The sequence below is a fragment of the Nycticebus coucang genome, chromosome 2 (genome assembly GCF_027406575.1).
Source record: "Nycticebus coucang isolate mNycCou1 chromosome 2, mNycCou1.pri, whole genome shotgun sequence".
Classification (NCBI taxonomy): domain Eukaryota; kingdom Metazoa; phylum Chordata; class Mammalia; order Primates; family Lorisidae; genus Nycticebus; species Nycticebus coucang.
The window spans coordinates 65,471,793-65,490,490 of NC_069781.1; the positions used below are offsets into that span (position 1 = coordinate 65,471,793).

The window sequence follows — 18,698 nt, forward strand, 5'->3', positions numbered from 1 at the left end:
CATTTCCCTTAAATATTTGGTGAATGTTGGAGAGATGCAAATCGATCATTTTAGTGAACAATAAAAAAAAAAGCCAAAAAAATAGTACTTTCATTCAGAAAATTAAAAAATATTTTAATTTGGATTTCTGAGTATTTCTCTAAATTATACTCTAATATTAGATACATGTATTGAAAAAGGATTAATTTTCTTCCAAAGAAAAAAATGTGGGACTTCTAAATTGAGGATACGAGGAAGACAATATTAAGAGGCATGAAACACTTAAAAAACCTGAAATGAATAGCTGTTGTTCCTGGTACCATGCCACTCTCAACACTACTCTATGCTTTTCCATGAACATTACTAAGAATGTACATTGACTTGCTAAAAGTTACCTATGAAGTGAGATTACCCCCCTTTCCCTTTTTATTAAGGTGCATCAGCATCCTACATCCTACATCACGTAAGCACCCAAGAGGAAACAATCCACAGGGCAGTACATATGGTAAAAATTTGAAAAACCAGAGCTAGAAATAGAGGGTACCGGTTCCCCCTGGTTGCCAGATTCAGCAAATACAAACACAGGCTTCTCAGTTAAATTTGAATTTCAGATAATCAATGAAGAATTTTTTAGTTTAAGTATGCCCCAAATAATGCCCGGGACATACCTGCACTAAAATTATTCCTTCCGTTTTTAATTTGAAATACACATTGACAGGGCGCTGGGTATTTGATCTGACAACCTCGCGGTCCGGTGCCCACACTGGGAGCGGCAGCGGAGCAGCGAGTTTAAAACCCGGGACCGGCAGGCTGGGCCGCGACCCCTGATTGGCCGAGGCCCGCCGGTCGCAGGCGTCACCTCAGCCCCGGCTGCCTGGGCCCCGCCGCCGCCGCCGCCGCCGCCTCCTCGGCAGCCCCGGTCGGCGCAAGTGCGGCGCGCAGCGGGAGGGGGCGCGGCGGAGCGCGAGGCTGGCGGCGGGCCGCGGCGGCCGGGCGGGATTAAGTTTCTCGGTCACGCGTGAGTGTCCGTGCGCGTTTACCCCGGGGCCCGGGAGGGGCCCCTAGCCAGGCCGTTACTTGAGAGCAGAAGAGAGGAGCGTGGGCCAGGCTTGGCATCCCGCGTCCCGGCGCGCCAGCCCTCCACCCCTCGCACGACCCTGCCCCGGGCGGCCGCAGCGAGACGGGTAAGCGCCGCCGGGGCCGGGAGGCCGAAGCGCGCCCCCGCGCAGTGCGCGCGCCGGCGGGGAAGGTGCGCGGGCGCCCGGGGCTCGGCGCGCGGGGCTGGCGGCGGGTCGGGCGCGCTTGCCCCGGCGCAGCGGGGAAGCCGCTGCTTCTCTGACTTTTTACAAGCATGGGGTCTGGAAGTTTCCTCCCTCATCCTTTCCTGCGTTCATGGATAGTTCTGGTCTTTCCCCTCATTCTCCCCACCCCCATCTGTCTCTCTCTTCCTCTGAATGGTTTAAAAGTTTTTTCTTTTCCTTGGCCTGGAGGGGCATAGTCACGGTGCCCAGAAGTGGGGTCCTGAGGGCCCGGAGCGCAGGCCGGGCCTCCGGGGCCGGGAGCCTGTTGCTCTCAGCCACTGGGGCCGCGCCCCGGGCCGGACGCCCCTCCACCGTTACGCCGCGCCGGGCCCTGCGGGTGGAGGAAGCGGGTGGGGAGACAGGCTCTTCGCCTGGGGTCTCTCGCCTAGGCAGCGGGGGACCCCTAGGCGGCCGCTGATTTGTACCCCTCCCTCTCCCCACCTCTGGCGCCCTGGCCCTATCAACTGCTGCTTGCGTCGGTGGGAGCATTTTGCTTTGGTTTCGCCTTTAATCCCCCCGCCACCGCACTCCCCCCAACCCCAAGCGCCGATGGGCGCCTTTGTCTGCGATTTGGCAACCCCAGGATGCCTGATGTTCCTGGGGAAGCAATGTTTGGGCGAAGCTTTGTGTCTTGGGGAGTTGTGCGTGTGTCTGGGGTGGTGATGGTGTACATTTTTGCTTGCATTCTTTGCAAAGGCACAAAGGCCAGGCTATTCTTCCCAGCGATCACATGGAAATTCAAGCTGAGACTGCGGGTGGCGGGGGTGGGGGGCAGTGGCGGCCACCGCGCAGTGACGGGGGCGAGTGGAAGCACCTGGACTTGTCCTTCCCTCTCCGTGGGGTTGATTGGGTTGCTCTGTTGGGGAAGCCCCGGGCAAGGGGCTCTGCGTGCCTTTGTGCGGGGAGGTGGGAAGAGTGAGGGATGCAAATGGAGTCTAGTGTTTCCTTGGTATCATTAGATGAAAGGACAATGCATTCGCCAGCCTAGGAGGAAAACCTCTCTCCATGTTCTTTTGATGTCAAGAGGGTTAGAAACTGACAAGTCATCAGATCTTTGTCGCATCCTGTGTTCCTGGCATCTGTGGTGTAAACATCCCCTTTGTGTTTCCCTACATATTTCTCATTTAGGTTACTTTTGTAGAATAAATAGCACCTAATCTAAAAGCCAAGCTATTACTGTTTGTGATTTGGGAGATCTTATATGTTGAATTTGGTTTTGAATGGTTACAATGAATTTATTGTAAGTTTAGGGTCATCTACATTTTTAATGTATGCTTTAGTGCCTGACAGTATTCGTGTTTAAAAACCTACCAAAACTTGTGGTTCCTTGGCTTGAACTTCTAGTAAGATACAAAGGCCTGGACTGATGCACCTGTGGCTTTGTGTGTCACTGGGGCAAAGCTGGTTTTGGGTGCCCCTTGACTCCACTCCTCTTCCCTATCTCATTTGCAAAAACAAATACAAAAACTGCTGTAGATTATTCTCAACAGATTGCTAATAGGGCAGTGTCCTGTGTTTCTTACATACTGTGTTCCTTTCCTTTCTTTGAATCCTTTCTGTATTTCTTCTTTTCATTTCCCTTCTCTTGTTTCTGGTTTTCTTTTCCCCATTTCTACACCTTTTAACTGCTTAAGCCTGATGGTTGGGGCTGGGAAGGGAGGGATGTTCAGTCAGTTTTTAGTGTGCTCCTCTAGCTTACCACCTAGAGGTTGCCCTGCTTGGACCTTAAAGATATCCTGTGTCCTTTCCTTTCAGATGACTTTTAAATGCACATGACCATGAGGGAATAAAGGCTGCGAGGCTGCTGTCTAGCATTCACTTGTATCTCTTGGAGATACAGTAAAGATGGGGGTGTTCAGAAAGATTCTTGGAAGTCCTTAAAATGTCATTTCACATCTATTCAGGTCTACTTGGGCGTGTTTGAGGGTGGGGCGGCTGCTTAACAAATGAGGAAGAAGTGGACCCATTGTGTAGTATTAAGATTAAGGGATTTAGAAACTGGAAAGGGACAATCAGTTGCCTGGAAGATAGCTGTTCTGCCTTACAGGCAGATTATTTTCTCCAGATTACATCCAAAGTCTGACAATTGAGACTTGTCTCTCAGCTTGAGTTGTAGGTTGTCTTCATTTTTTATAGTTACACATAAGTACTCTGTGAATTTCATAAAATATTTTGAGGCAAACTTGGTATGTGGGACTGGAAATGCCACCAGTATGCAGGAGCAAATAGCACATCTGCCAGAGAAAGATGTACACTTCAAAGTAAGGAAAGATGACTACCTAGTGGATTCAGGATAGCTTGAGGGTGCTTGTGAGTGATGATGTAGTTCTCAAATAGTTGGGTGCTTTACCCATCTGGTAGACATCTGGCCTAAGGTCAGATTTCAGTTGCTATTGTTAGACTTATTAAGGCTTTATTTTTTTCTTGTAAATTAGTGTCAAGCATAGGAGAGTATTTATATAAATACAGTTGGGAAATGATGTTTAGAATGGTTAAAATTGATATTTTTTGACTAAAAATTTTAGTGGGGTTCCATGTAGTGGAATAAGACTAGGGAGATAAACTACTTTTGGATAAAGGAAACCAATGCTAAGGAATCTATTGCCATCCTATGAAATATTTACAGAGAAGACCTCAGGTAGTTATTCAGCTAGTAGGTAGCAATAGATGGATTAGAAGGATGTCATATTGATTAGGTACTGGGGAGAGCACAAAAAAATTTAGGGTACTTCTCCAGAAGTTTACTGTCTTAGTTGGAAAAACAGACACACAGGAGAAAGGTTTTACACATAGTGAAACTTTACTATGCTTCCAAGAAAGTAGATCAATGTAGGATTCCTTGCTGCCCTCATGGAGGTTAATAAACAGGAAATAGAACAGATGTTTGTCTTTAGATAAGAGGCAGGGAATGAAGGATTTTTTGGTATGAAGTATAGCTTAGGTCAGTGGTTTTGCCTTGAGAATGGGACATGGTGTAGGGAAGAGGCTGGGATGTAGTGGGCAATTGGTGGGAACTACAATTGATCCAATTTGTATCTTTCTAGAGTGGACTAGAGGATTTGTGCCCAGGGGAAAAGTTTGGATGGAGAAGGGCAAGTACAAGGCAATCAGGTACAAGCTGAAGTTTGGTTTTATCCTTTTGAAGTTTCCAGTTTCCAATAACTTGCTTTTCATTTCCATGTGAGACCTCACCAGAAGAACCTTTTCTTCATATTTCTACCAGTAGTCTCTTCAAGGCAACTTGGGCATTTTGTAATATGCACCCCCCAACTCTTCCAGCCTTTACCTTTACCCAGTTATAAAGCACTTCTACATTTTTAGGTATTTGTTACAGCAGCATCTTATTTCCAAAATATGTGTTGGTTTGCTATGGCCACCCTAACAAAGTACCAAAGAGGGAGTGGCTGAAACAACAGTTCTGGAGTCTGGAAATCTAAAGTGAAGAGTTTGGTGGGATAGGTTGCTAGGAGGCCTCCCTCCGTTGCCTGCAGGAGACTGATTTCCCCCTGTTCGTTTGTGTCTTCCCTCTTGTGTGCCTGTAGCCTAATCTCTTATGAGGGCAGCAGTCTGGATTAGGACCCACCCCAGTGACCTCTTTTAACTGTAATTTTCAAATACAATTACATTGTGAGGTGGAGGGAATTAGCACTTTATATGAATTTAGGGAGAGCACAATTCAGTCCATAACAAAAGTCAAGACAGTTCTTAAATAAGGAAACCTAGGCTGGAAACTGCTGAAGCCCCAAGGAACAGGCTGGTTTAGGGTAAAGGAGGGAAATCCTGTAGGAGGCTATTGTGGTAGTCTAAGTATTATTGTGCTAATTTGATGTTTAGGAAGAAAAGGAAACCGCTATTTGAAGAAAAAGGTATTTTATATTTGGTTTGAGGCCACTTGTTTTCTTTCTCTGGGTGTTCCCTGGGAAATTGTGCCTCTCAGGGCCTTTCCTTTTTGTAGACAGTTTTTTCCCCAAGTGTTTCATAAAACCATTCATCTTCTTAAAAAATATGTCTTCTAGCATATCTTAAAAATAGTAAAGGGTTAAATTTAGCAAAGATGAAACATTAGTATGGTAAATATCTCATTCAGATTTTGGGGTCTGATTAAGATAAAATTTATTCCTAAGTTACATTCATCTAAACATAGTATATTCTATGCATGTTTTTGTAGGCTAATATTTGGCATAATCATTTTTCCCCTCAGAAATTTCTTCTCATTTTTTGAAAAATATATGATTGCTAAGGGAATTTATATTATATGTTATAAAATGACAAAAAATATTTTCTTGGGTGTTGCAGTTGTATTTTTTAGTTAGAGAAACATTAAAGCCATTCTTTTGACACTGGCCAGCTGAGTTAAAAAAAAAAAAAAAAAAGATAAGAGAAATGAGACAGATTCTTTCTTTTTTCCTACCTGCCTGTCTGCCTGTGGTAGTTAAATTTGTTTGGTTTAGAACATTCTTATCTTTATCCTCCTTTTAGTTTTGTTTAGAGCTGTAAAAGCAACCCATTCATTGTTATTTTCTTATAAACCACTCTAGATCTAAAGTGTTATAAATAAATGCATGAGGGGAAAGTGAAAAGGAAGCTCTTGTAAAAAAAAAAGGAAGTAAGCAAACAAACAGTAACATTAGCTACAAAAAAATAAATTTTAAGAGAAAACGTATTTAAGTTGGATTGACACTATGATATTAGTAGTTTGCTACTAAATGTAGCATACTATTGCTTGCATTTTAAAGCTATGGTAAAATAAATAAGATAATTATTTCTGCATGTACGTAGGTTACTAGGAAATTTTTGAGACAGACTGTGTATGGTCACTGTTTCATTTCTGAGAAACACAGTCAGCGACCTCCTTCCTGATTCACCCATGCAAGTTTCACCTTGCTGGCTTATTTGATGTTGCTGGGAAGGCTTCATTTGTTTCTGTCCACATGGAGTTTACATTTCTTGATTTTGTATATCTTAAAATGTTCTTAATGGCCCATGTAACTGTTTTGATGATTAAAAATAGTGCATTTTATAAAAATATGGACGATGCAGACAAGTACAGAGGAAACAGAAAACTTGCCTACGGTTCTATTACCCAGATACTACCCTCATGCAAGAAAACCCCACATATTTTGGAAATCAGAACGCTTAAATTATTTTGAAACAACAGATGGGTAAGTAAAACTGTTGAGCAGTTGGTATCACTGATTGCCCTCAGTGGTGATAATCTCACTTGAAATTAGTAAACGTTCATATATTTTGAATTGACACTAAAGGCATTTGTTTGAACCAGTATCTCTTCACTCTATGAGGAGGTATAATACAGTTAACTCTCATGTGCCATACAGGACACTAGTGGAGAATGCATTTTTAAAAACTTGACCTGTATTTAAATGTTAAACACTTGTATTGTTAATTTCAGAATAACTCTATCTTATAGAATCAGGTAGTAGCACCTGTGATGCCTCAGCTGCAGAAAATGGTCATGGGAATCTGTCATTCTGTGTTCCTAAGACATCACTAAACAAAACCATGATGATGGAATCATAAAGGTCATTCTACAATTTAAAAAATCTTTTCAGATGTACATAAGGTATGCTGAACTTCTTTTATACCTTGCTAGGCCTGTGTTAGTGTCTGGACTACTGTAACAAATACCATAGACAGGGCGGCTTATAAATGGTTTCATTTCTCATAGTTCTGGAGGCTGGGAAGTCCAAGTCAAGGGGACAGCAGATTCCTTTTCTGGTGAGGGTCTACTTTCTCATAGACGGCGCCTTCTTGTTGTTGCTTCATATGGTACAAGGGACAGGCTGCTCGCTAGGGCTTTTTTATAAAGGCACTAATTAGGGTTCTGTCCTTATAGTCTGATCACCTCCCAGAGGCTCTGTCTCCTGATACCTAGATTATCATGCCCTAGCCAGCTCCATTAAAATGTTCAGTGAGCACCTGGCATCCGAATCCTAAACTCAGGACATTTAACCTCCACCTTTTTGTCACGGAGTGGGGAGAGACTGCTTAACTATTTCATTATGGTATAATTTATATTTGACATAAACTGCACATATTGACAATGTACCATTTGTTAAATTTTGGTTCATATGAAACTATCCCTGCAATTAAGATAGTGGACATATCCATCGTCTCCAAACTTTTTTCATGCCCCTTTGCAAGTCTTTTCTGCTTCCTTTACTTCTCTTCTCTCTTCAAGTAACCACTGATCTGCTTTCTGTCACTTTAGGTTAGTTTGCATTATCTAAAGCTTTAAATAAATGGAATCATACAGAATATTTTCTTTTTTGTCTGACTTCCTTAACTATGTAATAGTTTTGGGTTTCATCCATGTTGCCTGTATTCACGGGTTAGTACTGTTTGTTGTTGATTACTAGTCATTGTGTGGATATACCTTTAAGGAGTTTTTAAGTAGTTCAGAACTCTCTTGCATTGTCTTCTAGTGCACTCATTCTTCAGTTTTTGGGGGGAGGAAAAACTGAATTAAACTGATCTAACATTAACAGGAAAAAAGGCATATAAATTTAATTGACATTTTAATTTCACTTGCGTGGAGGTTATACAGAAAGAAGTGAAAACTCAAAGAAGTGGTTAGACCTAGGGGCTTATGTGCCATTTTCACAAGAATAGTTGTTCTCTACGGGTGAAGCAGAGGGGAATCTTTGTAAGTGGAAATTTGTGTCACATTTACAAAGAGAAATTTATGTCCTGCTTGTAGGCAGAGAAGGGAAGGGCAAAGATTGCTTCTGTCTTCTGTTTCTCATTTGCCTTCAGCTCAAAATAATTCTTATGCCAAAGTGGCATTTCTTGAAGTGGCATATTCTGATCCTTTTGGTTTTAACTGTGTGTGTCAGACGTTTGTATTTGATAGTGTTTCTCAGTCTTCTTAAATGCATGCCCCTTTTGGATAAACAGAGAATATAAATGCCCTAATTTAAATGTTACATGAAGTTTTGGCGGTACCTGTGGCTCAAAGGAGTAGGGTGCCGCCCCCCATATACCAGAGGTGGTGGGTTCAAACCTGGCCCTGGCCAAAAACTGCAAAAAAAAAATGTTACATGAAGTTTCAAAATGTGGAAGCAATAGTTTAAAAATATTACTAGTAATTTTAAATAAAGAAATTGAAACGTACTTTATTCTTAAAGATATGAGGTGATTAAGTAAAAATAAACATCAAGTGAATAATGAGGTTTACCATAAAATTTTGTATCAGATCTTATGAAGAGTCTAAGTGTAGCATGGTCAGTTTCAGTATTGGAGTCAATGTTTTACTTTGTGTTTGTAGATCCTGTGTCTGTCTTCTTTAGAGAAGTTTCTCTTCAAGTTCCTTGCCCACCTTGAGATGGAATCACGTGTTCTTTTCTTGCTAATACGTTTGACTTCTCTGTGGATTCTGGTTATTAGACCTTTATTGGAGGTATAACCTGCAAATATTTTCTCCCATTCTGAGGGCTGTCTGCTTGCTTTACTTACTATGTTCTTGGCTGTGCAGAAGCTTTTTAGTTTGATCAGGTCCCAGTAGTGTATTTTTGATACTGCTTCAATTGCCTGGGGAGTCCTCCTCATAAAATATTCACCCAGGCCAATTCCTTCAAGAGTTTTCCCTGCACTTTCTTCAAGTATTTTTATAGTTTCATGTCTTAAGTTTAAATTTTTTATCTGGTGAGAGTCTATCTTAGTTAATGGTGAAAGGTGTGGGTCCAGTTTCAATCTCCTACAGGTTGCCAGCCAGTTTACCCAGCACCATTTGTTAAATAGGGAATTTTTTCCCCACTGAATGTTTTTAATCGGCATGTCAAAGATCAGTAATGGTAAGTAGCTGGATTCATCTCTTGGTTCTCTATTCTGTTCCAGACATCTACTTCTCTGTTTTTGTGCCAGTACCATGCTGTTTTGATCACTATTGTTTTATAGTACAGTCTCAGGTCTGGTAACATGATTCCTCCTGCTTTGTTTTTATTTCTGAGTAATGTTTTGGCTATTCGAGGTTTTTTCTGATTCCATATGAAACCAAGTATTATTTTTACAAGATTTTTAAAATATGACAATGGAGCTTTAATAGGAATTACATTAAAATTATATATTGCTTTGGGTAGTATAGACATTTTAACTATGTTGATTCTTCCCAGCCATGAGCATGGTATGTTTTTCCATTTGTTAACATCTTCAGCTATTTCTTTTCTTAAAGTTTCATAGTTCTCTTGGTAGAGATCTTTCACGTCCTTTGTTAGGTATACTCCCAAATATTTCGTCTTCTTTGGCACTACTGGAAAAGGAATAGAGTCCTTGACTGTTTTTTTGGCTTGGTTATTGTGGTATATGTAAAGGCTACAGATTTATGAGTGTTGATTTTGTAGCCTGAGACATTGCTATATTCCTTGATCACTTCCCTTTTTTTTTTTTTTTTTTGTAGAGACAGAGTCTCACTGTACCGCCCTCGGGTAGAGTGCCGTGGTGTCACACGGCTCACAGCAACCTCTAGCTCTTGGACTTACGCGATTCTCTTGCCTCAGCCTCCCGAGCAGCTGGGACTACAGGCGCCCGTCACAATGCCCGGCTATTTTTTTTGTTGTTGTTGTTGCAATTTGGCTGGGGCTGGGTTTGAACGCCACCCTCGGCATATGGGGCCAGCGCCCTACTCACTGAGCCACAGGCGCCGCCCCATTCCTTGATCACTTCTAAAAGTTTTGTAGTAGAATCCCTAGTGTTTTCCAGATATATGATCCTATCATCTGCGAAGAGCGAAAGTTTGATCTCTTCTGACCCAATGTGGATACCCTTGATTGCCTTTTCTTCCCTAATTGCAATGGCTAAAACTTCCATTACAATGTTAAAGAGCAATGGAGACAATGGGCAACCTTGCCTGGTTCCTGATCTAAGTGGAAATGATTTCAGTTTAACTCCATTCAATACGATATTGGCTGTGGGTTTGATGCAGATGGCCTCTATCAGTTTAAGAAATGTCCAAATGTCCCTTCTATACCAATTTTTTTTAAGTGTTCTGATCATGAAGGGATGCTGGATATTATCAAAAGCTTTTTCTGCATCAATTGAAAGAATCATATGGTCCTTATTTTTTATTTTGTTTATATGCTGAATTACATTTATAGATTTACATATATTGAACCAGCCTTGAGACCCTGGGATAAATCCCACTTGGTGGTGGTGTATAGTCTTTTTGATATGTTATTGGATTGTTTGTTAGGATCTTATTGAGTATTTTAGCATCAATATTCATTAGTGATATTGGTCTATAATTTTCTTTTCTTGTTGGGTCTTTCCCTGGTTTGGGGATCAAGGTGATGTTTGCTTCGTAGAATGTGTTGGGTAATATTCCTTCTTTTTCTATATTTTGGAAGAGGTTTAGTAATATAAGTACTAGTTCTTCTTTAAAGGTTTGGTAGAATTCTGACGTAAAGCCATCTGGTCCGGGGCTTTTCTTTTTAGGGAGATTTTGTATAGTTGATGGTATTTGAGAACTTGACATAGGCCTGTTCAACATTTCCACTTCATTCTGGCTAAGTCTTGGTAGGTGGCATACTTCCAGGTATTGGTCGATTTCTTTCAGATTTTGATATTTCTGAGAGTAGAGTTTCTTGTAGTATTTGTTAAGGATTTTTTGAGTTTCTGAGGGGTCTGTTGTTATTTCATCATTACCGTTTCTGATTGATGAAATTAGAGATTTTACTATTTTTTTCCTGGTTAGGTTGGCCAAAGGTTTATCTATTTTATTGATCTTTTCAAAAACCAACTTTTGGATTTATTGATCTGTTGTATAATTCTTTTGTTTTCAATTTCATTTAATTCTGCTCTGATTTTGGTTATTTCTTTTCTTCTGCTGCGTTTGGGGTTGGAGTGTTCTTCCTTCTCGAGTTGCTTGAGATGTCCCATTAAGTTATTAACTTCCTCTCTTTCCCTTTTCTTGAGGAAGGCTTGCAGCACTATAAATTTCCCTCTTAGGATTGCCTTTGCAATATTCCAGAGGTTCTGATAATTTGTGTTTTCATTGTTCTTTTGTTGAAAAATTTGGTGATTTCCTTCTTAATCTTGTCTATAACCCATGTATCCTTCAGCATAAGGTTGTTTAGCTTCCATGTTTTTGTATGGGTATGCAGGTTCCTGTTGTTATTGAGTTCAACTTTTATTCCACGATGGTCTGAGAAGATGCAAGGAATTTCTATTTTTTTTTTTTTTTTGCTGAGGTTAGATTTGTGGCCTAGGATGTGGTCGATTTTGGAGTATGTTCCGTGGGCTGATGAGAAGAATGTGTATTCAGTTTTGTTGGGATGAAATGTTCTGTAGATGTCTGTTAAGTCTAGATGTTGAATAATGGTGTTTAAATCTAAAATTTCTTTGCTTAGCTTCTTTTTGGAGGATCTATCCAGCACTACTAAAGGGGTATTAAAATCTCCAACTACTACAGAACTGGAAGAAATCGAGTTGCTCACGTCTGTTAGAGTTTCTCTTACAAATTGAGGTGTGTTCTGGGTGGGTGCATAAATATTAATAATTAAGATCTCATCATATTGAGTATTACCTTTAGCAAGTATGAAGTGTCCATCCTTAGCCTTCCTTATTTTGGTTGGTTTAAAGCCTATTGCATCTGCAAATAGGATTGGAGCGCCTGCTTTTTTCTGCTTTCCATTTGCCTGGAATATAGATGACCATCCCTTCACCTTGTGTCTATATTTGTCTTTTAATGTAAGATGCGATTCTTGTTTGTAGCAGGCATCTGGCTTGAGTTTTTGTATCCGGTCAGCTAACCTGTGCCTCTTTAGAGGACAGTTTAAACCATTCACATTAATTGAGAATACTGATAAGCCTTTCGAGAATCCGGTGGACATTTTTAATCCTTTTGCGACTGTGGAAGTTGGAATTTGATCAAAATTTTCTGGGTGGGTTTATTTTTGTGGCGGAGGATTATGCTGTTCTTTATGGAGGATAGGTCTGAGAATGTCCTGGAGAGCTGGTTAGTTATGGCAAATTTCTTCAACATGTGAATGTCATTGAAGTATTTAATTTCTCTGTCATAAATGAAACTCAGTTTAGCTGGGTACAGGATCCTGGGTTGAAAGTTATTTTGTTTTAGGAGATTAAAAGTCGATGACCATCCTCTTCTAGTTTGAAAGGTTTCAGCAGAGAGATCTGCCATTATTTTAATATTCTTCCCCTTGTAGGTGATGGCTTCTTTTGTCTTGCTGCTTTCAGAATTTTCTCCTTCATATTAACTTTAGTGAAATTGATTATGATGTGTGTGGGGGATGTCTTATTTGGGTTGTGTCGTGCTGGAGTCCTGAAACTGTCTGCTATCTGAATTTCAGAATCTCTTGGCATGTCTGGAAAGTTCTCCTTCATAATCTCATGGAGAAGAGACTCTGTGCCTTGTGATGCCTCTCCATCACTTTCCGGGTCCCTATAAGACAAATATTGGTTTTGTTTAAATTATCCCAGAGTGCTCTGAGAGAGTGATCTATTTTTGCCCTCCATTTCTCTTCCTCTTTGAGAGTTTTGGAGCGTTTGAAAGCTCTGTCTTCAATGTCAGAAATCCTTTCTTCTGCTTGCTCCATTTTGTTTCTGATGGACTCTACTGTGTTTCTCAGATCTTTGAGGGCTGCAACTTCTTTTATCAATGTGTCAAAATCTTTGGTCATTTGGTGTTTGAATTCATTGAATTCTTGAGATATCTTTTGGGTTACTGCTTGGAATTCTAATTCGATCTTATTTGCTATCCAGATTCTGAATTCGATTTCTGACATCTCAGCTATTTGTTTGTGCTTGGGATCTTGTGCTGTGTTTGCCCCATTGATCCTTGGGGGAGTTGATCTACTCTGATTATTCATATTGCCAGAGTTTTTCTGTTGATTTCGCCTCATGATTGTTTTTCATTGTTGCCTCTGGCTGTCTTCAGAGTTGGGGAGGTGTCTCTCCAAGATGAGACCCCAGCAGGATCACTCTATTGTTGCTAGATCTTTGTAGGGAGCGACCCTGTGTAGTTCCTCTGGGGCTGCACCACCTAGAGAGTTCTGGTTGTGGAAGAAGCTCTAGCACGTGACACACCCAGATGCAGCAACAGGGCTGGAGGTGGTGTGTATGGTTCTGGGAGTGCCTGGCACCCAGTGACTTTGACACAGAGAGCCCAAGACTTCAGGAGTCTCTGGCCAGGAGAAGGGCTCTGCGCAGAGGCAGGGAGGTGTCCAGAGGGCATGCGGCTACCAGTGTCCCTGGCCCAACGAGCGGGCCAGTGTGGAGGCAGGGACAGTACAGGAGTGAGGACACCGGGTTGCACGGTTCCTGCAGTTCCTGGTCAGCGCATGCGGAGGCCCGGCGGGCGTGGGTCGAGGGTGGGGGTCGTGGTGCAGCTCTTATGGAGGCCCAGGTGGCACCAAGCCCAGGAGTTTGAGGTTACTATGAGCTGTGACGCCACAGCACTCCACCCAGGGTAACAGCCCGAGGCTCCAGTGTGCCAAAACTGGCCCTAAGGCTTAAGGCTGTAAGGCAGCTCAGTCCCTGCCTTTAGGCTGATCAGTCACTAGGTTACTAGCTCCCGCCTGATCCTTGCTCTGGGACCCTGAGGGAGGAGCTTGCCACTGCAGTTCTTTCACAATGGCTCCCTGCGGCCCACAGCCGAATACTATTAGCTCTGTCCAGCTCAGTGGCTCAGTCTGAGGCCCTAGACAATGCCCAAAGTTCTCTGCACTCCTTCTCAAGCTCTCCCCAAGGCATTTCAACTGAGTGCCAACTCCAAAAACACTGAAACAGTTCACAGGTAAGGCCTTTCTGGTTTGCAGTCTCACAGCTGCTTGTACGTACGGCTGCTGGCGGGATTAGGTCGATGGAACACACGCAACCACTTGCCAGTTTTCCACTGTTTTTGTCATCCTCTTGGGGTCCAGAAGTCCCTTGCTGACTCTCTGTATCCTCAAAGGGATGATTATAGGCAGATCCCACCAGCCAGAGATGCCTGGAGTCTTATCTCGCCACCGTGCCCAGTTGCAGGGAAGCTGTTACTCGGCCGCCATCTTGCTCCACCCTACATACGTAATTTTAAATAGTAGCCATTATAAAGAAAAAAATAGCAGAGGTAGGTGAAATTAATTTTAATATTGTATTTTATTTAACCCAATTTCTTCAAAATATTATTCCAACTTGTAATCAATATAAAAATTATTTTTGCTTTTGTAGAACTGAAGTATTTGAAATCTGCTTTGTCTTTTGAACTTAACAGCATATCACATTTAGAACTAGTCAGTTTTCAAATGCCCAGTGCTCTGTGTGGCTTTCAGGTACCATATTGGATCACACAGCTCTGGCCCATGAAGTGAATCTTTTAAGGTCCAGTGAAATCGAGAAAAGAAATGTCTTCATTGTATTGTGAAAACAAGTTATGAGGGTTAGAACGACTTATCCTTTTTTGGATCATATTTAATGTTTATGTATTTATTCCTACTTTCTGATCACTTAAATGAAATTAAGTGGCAAGGGCGGCGCCGGTGGCTCAAGGAGTAGGGTGCCGGTCCCAAATGCTGGAGGTGGCAGGTTCAAACCCAGCCCCGGCCAAAAAAAAAAAAAAAAAACAATGGGGCGGCGCCTGTGGCTCAGTTGGTAAGGTGCCGGCCCATATGCCGAGGGTGGTGGGTTCAAACCCGGCCCTGGCCAAACTGCAACTAAAAAATAGCCGGGCGTTGTGGCGGGCGCCTGTAGTCCCAGCTACTCACGAGGCTGAGGCAAGAGAATCACTTAAGCCCAGGAGTTGGAGGTTGCTGTGAGCTGTGTGATGCCCTGGCACTCTACCGAGGGCCATAAAGTGAGACTCTGTCTCTACAAAAAAAAAAAAAAAAAAAAAAAAAAGAAATTAAATGGCAAATGAAAAAAAACAAAACAACACTATTTGAAGCAGATGTGTTCTCTGGATTATTACAAAAGTAAAAGTTGTTTTATGATCTTTATATTACCATTTAGTTCTTTGAGTACCATTGCAAAATAGAGTTAATGAATGTAGCTAAATAGTAGATAACATAATTAAAAAGCAAATGGTTATGTTTAATGAAAGAGTATAAGACCTTTTAAAATGTTGTAGAGACAAAATACCAGTTATCAAGATGGCCCAAATGAATCCCCAGAATTACATATGGTAACTAAATAGTGTAGCTTGTTACATTATCTGTGAATTACTAATTAGGGGATTGAATTGGTTCATCCTTATTTATCTTATATGACTAAGATTCATGTTCGGGTAAATCCATAATAATTTGGATTTTTTAAATGCAGTTTTCCCTCTCAGAACTATTTGGAATCTTGCCAGAAAAATGTAATTTATCTCTCTTGCTAACTGTCCTCAGTATATTCTCAGTGATGTTGGCTACCAGTGAATCAGTGAATCTCTTTGCTGTCAGAGAAGTTAAAGATTCTCTCTAGTAATTCTTTAGTGTGGATTATGAAAAACGCCGCTTTTATTATTTTGGACAAATTTTATTTTATTGGGTGTATTTATGTTCTGTTAAGAGAAGATCCAGATATAAATTTGTTTTGATTTAGAATGCAGGTAAATAAGAGGATCATGGTGGATTTTATATTTTTTAAATAGATTCCTTTCCATATATGTAGACTCTATTTCATCCTGGACTTGCAGGAATTTTATCGATTTCACTAGAATTTTTTTTTTTTTTTTCAGAATGATGAATGTTTAGATTACATTGTTTTCATTTCTAAGGTAAAATTCAGGTTGTAGTTAAGCTCTTCACCCATAGGATGTGCTGAGCACCCTCACATTGTGCACATTTGGTGAGATCCGCTAATTACCCTCTCTTCTCTTCCTCCTCCTCCCTCCTCTCCTCTCTTTGCTAGACTCTACTTGTGTTTTTCTTTTATGTGAGCTTATATTTGTTTATATATTTTCATGTTAGTATTGAGTACATTGGATACTTTTTCACCATTCTCACCATACTTAGAATAATGTGTTTCAGCTTATCAAGGTAAACATTAAAGATGTAATGTCTTCTTTTGTTAGGGCTGAATAGTATTCCATGGTATACATATACCACAGTTTGATAATGCATTCATGGGTTGGTGGACACTTGGGCTGCTTCCATGTTTTGGCAATTGTGAGTTGCTCTGCAATAAACATTCTAGTGCAAATGGCCTTGTGGAAAAATGATTCTTTTGTCTTCTGGGTAGAGGGCTAGTAATGGGATTGTGGTATCACATTACCACACTTTAGGTTATACTAGAAGTTGGTAGTAATCAAAACAGTATGGTACTGGCACAGAAATAGAGCTGTAGATATAAGGAATAGAATAGAGAACCTAGAGATGAACTCAGCCACATATTGCCATATGATCTTTGATAAACCAACCTAAAGCACCACCAGTAAAAAGAATCTGTATTTAATAACTGGTGCTGGAACAACTGGTTAGCCACATGTAGAAGACTGAAATTGGATCCACTGGAAATTTTAATTTACTCAACAGATGACTAGTTGATATTTATTAAAGTATTTTTTATTGGGTGGCGCCTGTGGCTCAGTGAGTAGGGCGCTGGCCCCATATACTGAGGGCTGGGTTTGAACCCTGCCCCAGCCAAACTGCAACAACAACAACAACAAAAAGAGATAAAGTATTTATCTCCCCCTGTATTTAATTTGACCTTATTAAGATTATCTTCCATAAGTAATTTTTTTTTCACAATGGTATAGGAATCACTTCTTATTATCAGCTAAATAAATAGTAACACTATACCTTGCCTAATGTATAGACCCTAGTGGGGAGTTTATGAATACGGTACTTTTTAGAGTGATCAGGCATTAGATGTCTTTAGTTCTAAAATATTTTTGTCACTAAAATAATTCTTACATAAAACATGTTTTTTAAATGTTCATGTTCCCTAGAATTCCAGCCTTGGTTCTCTCTCTCATTAATCAGTACCTTCTTCCTGATTGACCTCCTTTATCTTCAGCAACAAGTTAGGGAACTGTGAGTCCCTGTTTTTATATTTTATATGTCCAGGTTCTTTTCATCTTAGGTCCACATGTATAATTGATTTATTCTTTCAGCAAATATTTATTGAGTGCCTACCCTGGGCTAACCCCTATTTTAGTACCAAGAGAGGAAGGAAGCAACAATTACCTCAAAAATTTCTACCTTCATGAAATTAAAATTCTACTATTTCCTTTTTTCTAGGGGCATCTCAAATTCACTGTCTCTAAAAGGAGTACATTTCCATCCCTTCCTCTAGAAACTTAAGACATTTCTTTTTCTGCTGTTTTTTCAGCTAAATGATGTCCTGATATTTCCAGTTTCCTAGATTAAAAACCTTGGGAGAGTCCCCCAGTATTACTGTCTCTGCCTCATTCCTCCGACCCCCAACACTCATCTAGAGGTCATTGAGTCTTTCTGATGCTCTCTAATGAAGGGGTCTGTATCTCCTCTCTTTTTTTTCCACTGCTTTCCCTATGACCTTGGGGTCACGTGTGGCTTTCTGGATCCTTGAGTACAGCTTTCTGGCTGAATCCAAAGTTTACAGAACAAATCCTTTTGATAAAGGAGTTCTGTGAAGTTTGCATCAGGTCTGTGGGGGGCTGCGTGTGGGAATCCAGAGGCCACATGTGGTTTTGAGGCTGTAGACACTCTCCTCCTGTGACAGCCCAGCTCGGACCATCATTACTTCTTTCCTGTCTTTGGTGAGTTATTTACCCTATTGTCAGGATTATTTTTCCAGAAAACACATTTTGGGGATTTCCTACCCTCCAGTTTCCCTCTCCAGTGTGTCTCTACAGGCTCACCATGCCTGCAGGGACAAGTTCTAATGAGGCCGTGGAAACATTGCTTTCCTAGCTACTGTCATGCTGGGGCAAAGTACTCTGGCTTCAGGGTCATTAATTCCTCCCAGTCCCTTCCGGTTCTGCTGTGTTAGCAGATGTCCTTCCCTTAGTGAGAAATGCCTTCCCTTTGCTGCCTCTCTCTCATGCTCTCCTAATCTGCTTATCTTTCAGAATAGCCTCCCCCATATTCTCCTAATGCATTTATCATTCAGAATAATTCATGTGTCACATCTCTTTCCGATTCTTTCTGATGCTTGCTGACAGTACTGGATTTCTCTGTACTTAGAAGTTAAACCCTTACATTACAGTAATTGTAATGTAATTAATTGCAATGTAATTGCTCACATGCAGTCCCCAGGTTACAAACAAAATAGATGCTATAGGTTTGTTCTTAAGTTTTATTTCTATGTCAGTGGGAACAGGTACATTTACCTATTACCTGTAATAGCCTCATTCGTAAATGCAAGTTGTACCTAAGTCTGATATTTGTACCTTGGGAACTGCCTGTACTGTTTTTCACAGTAAAAACAGTGTAAAAGTTAGGTGCCTGTCCTCATTCCTCTTTGCCATGTGCTTCAGTGATAGCAGCAGATAAAGAGTTG

At 41.1% G+C, this 18,698-nt stretch overlaps 1 protein-coding gene across 14 annotated transcripts in view; it reads left to right on the plus strand.

Moving 5' to 3' along the window:
* The first annotated feature begins 892 nt into the window (after positions 1-892).
* MPDZ (multiple PDZ domain crumbs cell polarity complex component) overlaps positions 893-18,698 on the plus strand; it is a 198,717-nt gene continuing 180,911 nt past the window's right edge. For 5 of the 14 annotated variants that reach the window (XM_053572512.1, XM_053572533.1, XM_053572523.1 and 2 more), the window contains exon 1: positions 955-1,163. The gene's annotated coding sequence lies outside the window, so the exon portion shown is untranslated. Of the gene's footprint in view, positions 1,164-18,698 lie in introns of all 14 variants that reach the window. The other 9 variants (XM_053572552.1, XM_053572529.1, XM_053572527.1 and 6 more) reach the window with 6 other exon arrangements.